We start from the raw sequence: 10,706 nt of genomic DNA on the forward strand, positions 1-10,706 counted from the left end.
TGGTGCCATAAAGATGAGAGCGCAGAGCTTTCCTTGGAAAGACAGATCTGAAATGTTTTGCTCTTGTTGTATTAAAAAAAAAAAAAATGTACCTCATTGAAACCTCTCATCATACCCCTGGCTCTGCCCCATGGAAGCAGAACAGACTGGTACCGGGAAAAAGAGCAATTCCACCAGTATCAGCAAAGCATCTGTTGCTTATGGAAGCAAAACTCTAACAATCCATCTGCCTACTTAATTTGACAAGCGGGCTTATGATTGGTTCACCTGAAAGTGAGCCCAGACCAATTATTTATAAATTGGAAATGAGAGAGTTTAAAAAAAAAAAAAACAAACAATCTTTGTTTCACAGAACTTCAAACGTCTATCTACAAAAGTCAGAGGCTTGTGAGCAACTACATTGCTTTTCGTAAGTAGAATGCAGGTTTTATTAGGGCATTGATGTTTGGTCCAAATCATTGTTGCATTACACTCGGCAGATTTCCACGTAAGGTAAAAGGAAGTACGGAAGTGGTCACTGTTTGGGAATGAAATCCAGTTGTTCCTTGTATACTATAATGAGAAATCCATACCTAAGGAGAAAACTGGCAGCAGTTTAGAGGGAAATACAATCGAAGTAAACGAAAAGGCATGTGGGATATTGGCAGAGGGATAGTGGGGTAATCTCTGAGGAAGTTGGGTAGAGCACACTTTAGGTTTATAAAGAAAGGCACATATTTGAAGGAGTAAACAGAAGTAAAACTTTGGGCAACAATCAGAGCAAACCATTTAGATTCTATTTTGGCGATATGGAGGTTTAGCAGTTCGAAAACCATCTCCACCACAAAATATCTGAAAATGCTGGAGTTGATGAAAACATAAAGGAAGCCACCAAAGGCCAGACACAGAACTGACCATAAATCCAGAGAGGTAAATTCCATGGACACTACCCCCCTTACGTCATTTCCCATCCCGAGGCTCCAGGGTCCTGTGAGGAATAAAGGTGACCTACCAAGGTGAAGGGTTCCAGCAAAGCTATCGCACACCACCACCTCGTAAAAGCAGGAAGCCAGAATCCTTATGTTTTAAGTGAAAAGCTTTTCTTAAAGTGTTCATTTATCTGTTTTGCTTTGGCTCAATGTAGCGAAACAAAAAGTCTCCCCTGACAATTCACAACCGAAGCCCAGCCCACTACCTTTGTGAGGCCGAAAGCCCCAAACCAAGGCTTCAACTCAGTTCAAAGAGATCATGGTTTGGTATTTCCCTGAGCACCTGAAAAAAAAAAAATGAAAATTGTCCCTGGAGAAATGAACTCTTAGTCTTCAATAATTTTCCATGGTTAAATCTGTATGGAATACTAATGTGCACACGTACACATGCACGTACACACACACACACACACACACACACACACACACACACACACACAGAAGGAAACGAACGCGCCGCCAGGAGCAAGAATCAATTACCAGCTGAATTAGGCTCCTAAATGTTACAGATACTGCAACCGACAAAATCAAAACATGTTAAAACTGTTTAATGTATGTTACATTTTTAATATGTATTTTTATATCCTGAAGTTTTATTGGTTATTTTAAGGAAACTAAAATGGAAGATAAACATTACAAAGAATAACACCCTCTGAAAGATAAGGATGATTTCAAAAATTACCAAGTGAAAGTTTAAGGAAATAAAAAACGCAATTAGTAAAGCAAAGCTTAATGGGCAGGTAACATGGCAGATTAAAGAAGAAAGAGTGAACTAAGTTATTTAAAATTATTTTGAAAATATTACAAATAAAATATAAAAAAGATTTTTAAAATCTTAAATATTAGTAAACTGAATTAGCGAATCTGCAAGTCGAGAAACACAATGAATCCCATGCAGGATAAATAAAATAAATATAAATCTACACACATTGTAGAGGCGCTGCAGACTACCAAAAACAAAGAGTAGATCCCAGGAGACAAAAGATAGATCATCCTACAAGACAGTAACAATTAGACAGAAAGTGGACTTCTCAACAAAAACAAACGATGGAAACAAGACAAAGGAATAACATGTTTAAAGTACTGAGAGGACAATAACAGCTGATGAAATACTACACACACAGCAAAACTACTATTCAGGAATGAGAATGAAAAAAAGACACACAGCCATAGCAAGAATAGCAAAAAGCTTGTTTTTGTTTCACTCTTTAAAAAACTAAAAAGAAATAAAACCAGTAAAAGTTTAAATACAAATTTCTTTTCTCAGCATTTTTTTTTCCAGTTTAAACTGGCCAATCAGATGAAGAAAAATGACCAAGTCCCAGATTCAAGAGCTACCCTGGGTCTCAGCCTTCAGAATTGTCTGTGGGAATCTCTCCTTCCACAACCGCCATTACTAACTCCCAACCCACTAAGTCCCTAATTCCACCTGGTTTACTAGTTAAAAAAACAAAAAACAAAACAAAACAAAACAAAACAAAAAACAAAGTCTATACTTCCTTTTGCTAGCTATTATACATTATAAATTTTTCTTAGGCAAAAAAAAAAAAAATGTAAATGTAATAAATTCATGAGAAGCTTCTTGGGTATTGTGCTTGTTTCTGGTTGTTACCAAACCAAGAACCAGAGGAATGATCCTGAACCTTTTTGGCACCAGGGACTGGTGTTTCTGTGAGAATCTAACACCTGATGATCTGAGGCGGAGCTGAGGCAGTGATGCTAGCGCTGGGGAGCAGCTGCAGATACAGATGAAGCTTCGTTCGCTTGCTCACTGTTTGTCTGCACCTGCTGTGCAGCCCAATTCCTAAAGGCCATGGACAGGTACTGGTCCACGGCCCAGAGTTGGGGACCTCTGAACTGGAGGATTGACACCCACATACACATAGGGAGGACCTTGGAGGACCATGAGAAGGAAAGTTCTCAGTGACTAAGCATCAATAGTCTTCACTTACATTTTCCACAGCTTTTTGGAAAGCAGTAAGGTTTAATAATGACTAGCAATTTTTCTAGACTTTGTCAGGGGGGTAGCGCATATAAGAACAGGCGCACAATGGCTTTAAAGGAAAAAAACACCACTGAATGTCTGCAGCTGGAGGGATGTGAAATGATATCACAAAGAGAAGGCTTTGGCTCAAATGGGGATCCTTTTTCCTGCAGACCCCAATCGGGAACTGCCCTCATGCAGAAGAACCAGTGAGGAAAAGCAGGGTATCAACCGGCAAGAACCTGGAGTCGGCGGGCTGACCAAAACGGAAATGACGAGCAGCCCGTTTCAAAGATTTAGCAGAAAGTATAGCAAGGAGGAAATCTCCTTAGAAATAGTGTTAAAAGGACGAGATTCTGATATTGCCAGAGTTCCAGAGTTGCACAGTCCATGGACTGAACCTCGCAGAAAGAGGAACATCCCGATGTGTGAAGCTGCCAGAGCAAAGTGGGCCGGGCCGGGCCGGGAGCGCGCAAGCCCTCCCGCAGGGCGAGGGCGGGCAGACCTTAGGTCTTCTCAGAGTCCCGCCTCATGTCACGCCTGGTGGAAGATTTCTACCCATGTTTAAATCAAACGAGAAATAGAAGTTAATTTTATAACTTCACTGTGTTTTAGTAGTGCTTTTTACGTTATGCGATTGTGATTGTGTGGTTACGATCTTCATTTCCAAGTGTGGGTCCAGTCATCTACTAATCTTTCATTTCTTACAGAAAGTCCTAAGTTCAGAAAAGGTTTTGCCACAGAGGACTCTGCACAGAGAGAAATTTATGGCACTATTAAGGGAAAGAGTCTGGTTCCCTAGATGCGATAAAACCAGAGAAGCAGCCCCCGGCAGGAACTCTCAAACGGAGTTGTATTAATCAGCTCCGGCCGCCACAACAGGACACCGCAGACCGGGGGCTTACACAACAGACATATATTTTTGCAGAGTCCTGGAAGCCAGAAGTTTAATATCGAGGTGCAGTTGGGGTTGGAGTCTGGTGAGAACTCCCTTCCTGGGGTGAGGCAGCTGCCTCCTTGCTGTCCTCACGTGGCCTTTTCCCTCTGCATGCTGGAGGGGAGGGGCGATCTCTGGCGTCTCCTCCTCTTCCCATGAGAAGCCCAGTCCTGCTGGATTAGGGCCCCACCTGCATGACCATTTACTTGTAAATGCTTCCTTAGAGGCTCCATCTCCAAATGCAGTTGGGGTTAAGGATTCCACATATGAATTTTGTGGGGTAGAAACACAATTCAGCCCAAAACAGAAATATTATTTTTTGGAGGCTCTTTTGAGAATATACCAAAACCCCAGACTCATAAATACTTCCCAGTTGAGAAGAAAAGCAGTGCCTTGTCTTCACAAGCATGGTTTTGAATCTTTTACCACTTATCTGCTATGCAGGGGGCCCCAATCCCCAGGCCACAGATCAGTACTGGTACCAGTACCAGTTTGTGGCCTGTCAGGAACTGAGCCACATAGCAGGAGGTGGGTGGCAGGGGAGCGAGCAAAGCTTCATCTGCATTTGCAGCCGCTCTTCCCCAGCGCCAGCATCACCGCCTCAGCTCCGCCTCGGATCCTCGGGCGTTACATTCTCATAGGGGCACCCGTCCCTGTGCCAAAAAGTTTGGGGACTGCTGTGCTAAAGTAACTGTGGGCACCCAAGATACTACACAAATATGTGTAGTCCTGAGCCCTACAGATGGAAAAAAAACTAATATATTGCAGTTCAATATGACTCTTTTTGTTGGTTCTACATATTTCAGAAATATACAATAAACATGCTATGATTGGTGGGTCAAATAAGAAACTTCTATGGCTACAATATTGGTCATTTTAGGATTAAGTAATTTAAATCTATTTCTAGAGTTTTTCAAGGTTAGCTAATTTTCTCATTTTGGTTCCCTTGCATTAAAATATGAATAGCTGGACTGTCAGAAGTCCTTTGCCCTGTTTTCCAAAGCTGCCTTTGTTTTACCTCCAAAAGTGAAAAAGGATTAGGATCGAACAGTTAGACCAACCAATGTATGTATATGTGTCTTTCATGGAGAGAAAGCAGAATTCACTTACTCGGTTAGTCATTTTTCTAATAATCAAACATTCTGTCCTAAGCCCTTTCAACTGATATTGTGTTGAATGATGTCACTAATGTTAACTGACAGTTTGCTGGAAACCTTCTCTTAAAAACTCTCATTTTCTGTTCAAGACCTGTTTATTTTGTTACAGAATTAGAAATCAAGGAAGAACTTCCAGAAAGAAAAAGTGTGTGTGTGCACGCGCTTGCATATGCTCTAGCTTTTATACTAGGAAGGTCATTTGCAAAAGAGAGAGAGAAAAAAAATGAAACAAGTAGAAATGAAACTGGACCCATGTTTATACAGTTCTCCACATTGGCCCGGGACTTATTTTTGAAAGTTTGTAAACTAGCCTTCCAGTTTAAATTGAATAAGTAGGTGCAGCTGAGTAAATGGAAAGACCTGGGTTTGCGGCCATGTGTTTTCACTTTAAAATTACATTGAAGAGGAACAGAGGGGGTTAGAAACAAAAATAAGAAAGGGAGATATAAGACAGGCTATGTTTAAAGGGAAAATGTGAGAAAACAAAGAGTCAAAACAGAAGTCCTCGTTGCCTGACCCGGAGAGTGAACAGCCTTCGCAGAGCTGTCCCTTCGGACTTGGGGGCGGATGAGAGAGACTTCGAGGAAGGGAATTCCATACACCAGAGGGGGAGGTGTTGGGACAGGACTTCAAAGGGTCACGAGACATTCCGGGATGGCCTGGATTCAAAACATGTCCACCTGGGGGTCTCCCCATGGCCTCCTGGGGGAAAGCCATTTATCCACTCGTATTAAAGACCCACCTAAAACAATTGGCCTGATTCTCAATAAGTCAGAATAGCAACCTCCTCTACAGCTACGGGTAATAAGTTCACTTGTGTCCCCCAAATTCATAGGCTCGAGTACCAACCCCCAATATCTGGGAATGTGGCCATATTTGGAGATTAGGTCTTTAAAGAAGTGACTGAGTTGAAAATGAGGCTGTTAGAGTGGGCCCCAATCTAACGTGACTCATCTCTGTGTAGGAAGAAGACTAGAACCAGGGGTATGGGCACAGAGACGACAGGCTATGTGAGCACATAATGAGAAGACAGCCAACTGCGAGCCAAGGAGAGAGGCTTCGAGATAAGCTGACCTTACGACACTTTTGTCTTGGACTTCCAGCCTCCTGCGCTGGGAGAAAATTAATCTCTGTGGTTTAAGTCACCCAGTTTTCGGGCATCCTTGGCAAACTAAGTCACTGCTGAACAAGATCACTCCCACAGCGCCACGGAGAGATGGGGCGCTTTCCCACTGACTCCAGCAAGAAGGGGGCTTCCCGCTCCAGCGCCAACGGTATCGCTTAGTTTCTGCTTCCTTAACTGTCCAGGGCCAGTTGCAAACGCCATGTAGACACTGTGTACTTACGCAGGGACTCTGGCTGACTCTGGAAGACTTCCCTCAATTTACCGCTTCACTCTGTTTAGGGTTAAATTGTGTCTGCTCTGGCCACAGATTCTTACAACCGAATCTTGGAAGTGACATGCTGTCGCTTCTGCCGCATCTCGGGAGACAGCGTGGGCCGGGATAACACAGGGCGTGAATGCCGAGAGGCGGGGTCACTGGGGCCAGCGTTGAAGCGCCCCCCACGCCAGACAGCTGCCTGGGCTCACCGGCCGTGCCGCGTGCCTAAGCCAGGTCCCGAGCCGTCACTCTCATTTCACCCTACTTCCCAAACATCGATTTCTGCTATTTTAAAGGGTGGGTTCTAGACCAAACAAGACTGTGGTTTGGGGCTATTTGTTATAGGCCGGGGACACCTCTTGACTATAGCAGGCCTGTCAACAGAGGTCACCTTCCTCTGCGTCGGCTGAAACTCACATTTGTGACAAGAACCTTCAGCCTGGGCTTCTACTCCTCAGGAAGCAGCAGGGGCCCAGCCTGCAAACTGATGATCTGGTTTCCCCTGCCCCTTGGTGGCTGCATTTCAGGACTCTACGCCATCCACTCCTTGGATCAGTGGAGCAGGCTTCTCAGCAGAGGCCAGAAGTGCACTGCAGGGTGTCTGCTCCCCAGGAGGAGGCTGCTCCCCGGTGTCTGGCCCGCCCCCTCATCCCTGCCCACTGAAAAGCCAACTCAGTGTCCACGCCCGCTCAGAGGCAGAGTTCGGACACTTTTACGTGGCATGACCACTGCCTGCCCTCCCCTCGTCTTTCCCCTCTGTCTGGCCCTTCCTGACTCTATTCCTTATTATCAGGGGAAAATGATAGGTCTATATTTAAACTTTAGAGAAAAGTAGAGGACTCATGTTTCAAACGACTGTAGAGGCCTCAGCTTCTGAACAGTTATCTCTCTCTCTACAGCTCTGGGGACCCGAGTGTAGACCACATCTCTCCCTGACCCAGGCTCAAGATCACGGTGAAGCCCGCTCTGTACCCGACCTGAGGAATTCTGGAACGCCGTGGCTCTGTGGGAGAACCTGGGAGAAAGGCTTTGTGGAGGGTGTGGGACTGAGTCCCTGGTGTAGGAACACTGTCCAATGTCGAGGGTAGAGGACAGGCTTGGGCAGGTGGAACAGCTTCAGGGCCCGAGGCTGTCACACTGCAGGTGTGTTCACCAGCACATATTAAGTGTTACAGGACAACCAACAAGCGGCCAACAGGGGCCTCCCAGAGCAGATCACCCAAGATGAATAACTAACTACCCTTCCCACCTGATACAGGTGAGTGAGGGAACCCAAGGACCTCCCGTCCTGCCTTGCCCCAAGGCCACAGGAAGGCACAGCCCCTCTTCCCCGAGTGAGCGCCAGAGTATCATTCTCATTCCTGCTTTAGGAGCACATCGCCCAGTCTCTTGGTTTCTCTTGTCTATAACAGGGTCTAAATTGTGGAGGGGTTGCTGTGGTGTTAAGCGGATCTTTGAACCACCCACTCACAGGTTGGGGACATCTGCCAGAAGCCTGGCATAACTAGGGAGCGAGTGGCCAGGCCCCGCCCCACTACCAGCCGTGGCACTCTGAGCGAAGCCCACGGGGTATTTGAAACTTCTTGCTTAGGGGAAAATAATACCTGCTTGGCAGACTTATAGTGGAGGGGGACAAAACGCCTGGCGTGTGGAAAATGTTCAGTTTAGCAGTTTTCTTTTTCCTCTTCCCCCTTGAACCGATTCATCCAGGTGGGGCAAGGAAGGATGGCAGCCTAGGGTCACGTGAGCGATGACGGTGTAGACATCTATGCTGTGCCCAGCTGTGCTCCGGCTCCGCGGCCACGGCCTGCGCCCACGGAGGCTCCGGACGCCCCGGGGTGAGCGTCTCTGAAAAATAAAGTTGCCACTCGCTCGGTTCTCCAGGCTGCGTTTGATCACCGCATAATGAAGTGGTTTTCCTTCCCTCCTTTATTTCCTCTCTTTCTTTCCTTCGGAGACAAATGGAAAAATAATTTGATCCCCTCGAATCCTTTCACCCCAGTACCCCTCACACCGAGCACCGCCGTGATAAATGAGAACACGTGTGCTGAGAATGGGCCTTCGCCCTCCCCGCTCAGTCCTGCTTTCCTGACAGGCTTCCCTTTCAAACGTCCCGAATAAATTCATCCCAGCAGGAAGAACATTGTTTTTCTCCAAAACTTGAAAAAAAAACAAAAGAAAAAGAAAAAGAAAGAAAAAGAGTTATTCCATTTTGGAGGGAACATGTTGCCCTTTAATCTCAAAGTTTCTTCCCCCAGCTCTGAGGGATGTGGCCCAGGGCCCCCCAGACTCAACACAGCTGCTTTTGCAAAGTCTGCCACGAGTCACAACCTTGGGGACCCGAAGGGCGACACACACGTACCCCTTGTGCAGATCTGCACTGTCACGTGACTTAGGAAGCAGCTACTCCTTGACATGTTCAGAGACAGGCGCTTTCGTGCAGTTTTTATTTTCAAAACGTCCTCAACTTAATTCATTTATCTGGATGTCGAACTCGGCAAAACAGGCTGTGATGCTCAGAACGGTATTTTCCGGCTGTTTCTCTGTCACCCTGGCCCCTTAAAAAACAACCCTCCTTTTTTCTCCCACAAGATGCAATGACAAATGCCCAAGGCCGTAGAAATTAAGCTCTTTGGTTTGACCATGCTCTGTAGCAGACATTGGAGGAGCAGGATGTCTTCTTGAACCAAAACTTCCGCTCAGGAATTCCCATAAACTTCCTTACACGTCATTTTAAGAAAAACCCCCTGACGCTGAGCATACCTCTCCCTCACCGCCAGGGGTCTTTCTGTTTATGTAACCTTGTTTACATGTGCCCCTGTTAATAAAAATCTATATTTAACAGATGCACTCAAGCACCTTGGAAACTAATTTTCTTTCAAACTCATGCACTTTCTGGGAAGAAAAGAAAGGAGTGGAGGGCTGGGTCGGCGGCCTTCTATCGCGTGACCATTTATTGTCGTGGAATGTGGCAGAAGACGGCTCCCGCTACTTCCTTTTGATTTCGGTGTGTAAATCTGCTCTCACCTAAAGCTTGACCACATGACGGTTGGAGACACACATTAAACTGATTATTTCTGTCTGAGCTGTGTGTAGAATGTGCACTTTAAAATGCACATAAAAATGTTCCCCAAAATAGTACCACCTGCCTGCAGAAGTATCATTTTCTTTCACAAAGACAGACTCAAATGTGTTTCTGGGATTCTGCAGCCTTCAGGCGGAGGTGGATTGTCACCCCGTCGGAGCTGGGTGTGAGCGGGGCCTGGTCTGGGGCTTGCCTCTCAGTGGAGGCAGAGCCTCCGAGGGCCTCTGGGGCGTCTTGGGCCACTGCTCAGAGCCTGTCTCAGATATCCAGGGTGCGGCTTCTCCCTATCAAAATGAGGAATAATAGGGTTGAGGAATAATAGAGGACAACAAAGGGGGTGGAGGTGGGATGGGCTGGATTGGAGAAAGCGGAGAACAAAGAAGCAGATGGTTGAATGTACAATAGAAACCAGCACTACCCAGGAGAGAGCTATCCGAGAACAGGAGAGATAAACAAACCTGGGGTAGGAGAAAGAAAGGAATGTAAAACGAAAAAATGAGAGACTTGTTTCAGTTTTAAAAGGCACAACGAAAACTAAACCCAGGAGGGCATGATCAAATTACTGCGATTTCTCCTGATTAAGAAGAGAAGTTGCATATTCTATTATTCTTCAAAAATCCTTTGTGCCCTTGCCAACTAAAAGAAGAAAGGATGTTTGGTAGAATAAAGATAGGTGTTTCGTCCGCATGGGGCACGCCATGAGCTTTTACTCTCGAAATAGCTCTTCCTGACTCACTGACTTCTTTGCCAGAGAATCGGGAATCATCTCATCCCATCTTTGGGGGCCATGCTTGACACCGCCCTTGATTTTCAAATATCTGGGCCTGCTCAGAGGAACCACACAAAGACCTGGAAATCCTCAGAAGTGTCTTGGTCATGTCGTGCTCCGGATACATGGCTTTAAGAGTCAACCGTGGAAGATAGTGCAACATCTCAGCAGTTAGAACAGGATAATCTAGAACCATAACCTGTACGTCAATATCTTTGTTCGCCTAGAGGTCGGGGGCGGGCTGCTTTCTCACGGCTTTGGTTTTGCCTCCTTTCCTAAGAGCCTGGGTCCTTCATCCTAGCCCCAGTCTGTGCCTTTTGCTTCGCGCTCCTCAAAAATGATCAGTGTCCCTGGCTCCACATCCTCAGCTCATGTTTGCACACTAGACCTCTGTGAACCAGCATCCCTGCCCCACATGCTCTGT

This window comes from Rousettus aegyptiacus, unplaced genomic scaffold, assembly GCF_014176215.1.
Source record: "Rousettus aegyptiacus isolate mRouAeg1 unplaced genomic scaffold, mRouAeg1.p scaffold_m13_p_11, whole genome shotgun sequence".
Classification (NCBI taxonomy): Eukaryota; Metazoa; Chordata; class Mammalia; order Chiroptera; family Pteropodidae; genus Rousettus; species Rousettus aegyptiacus.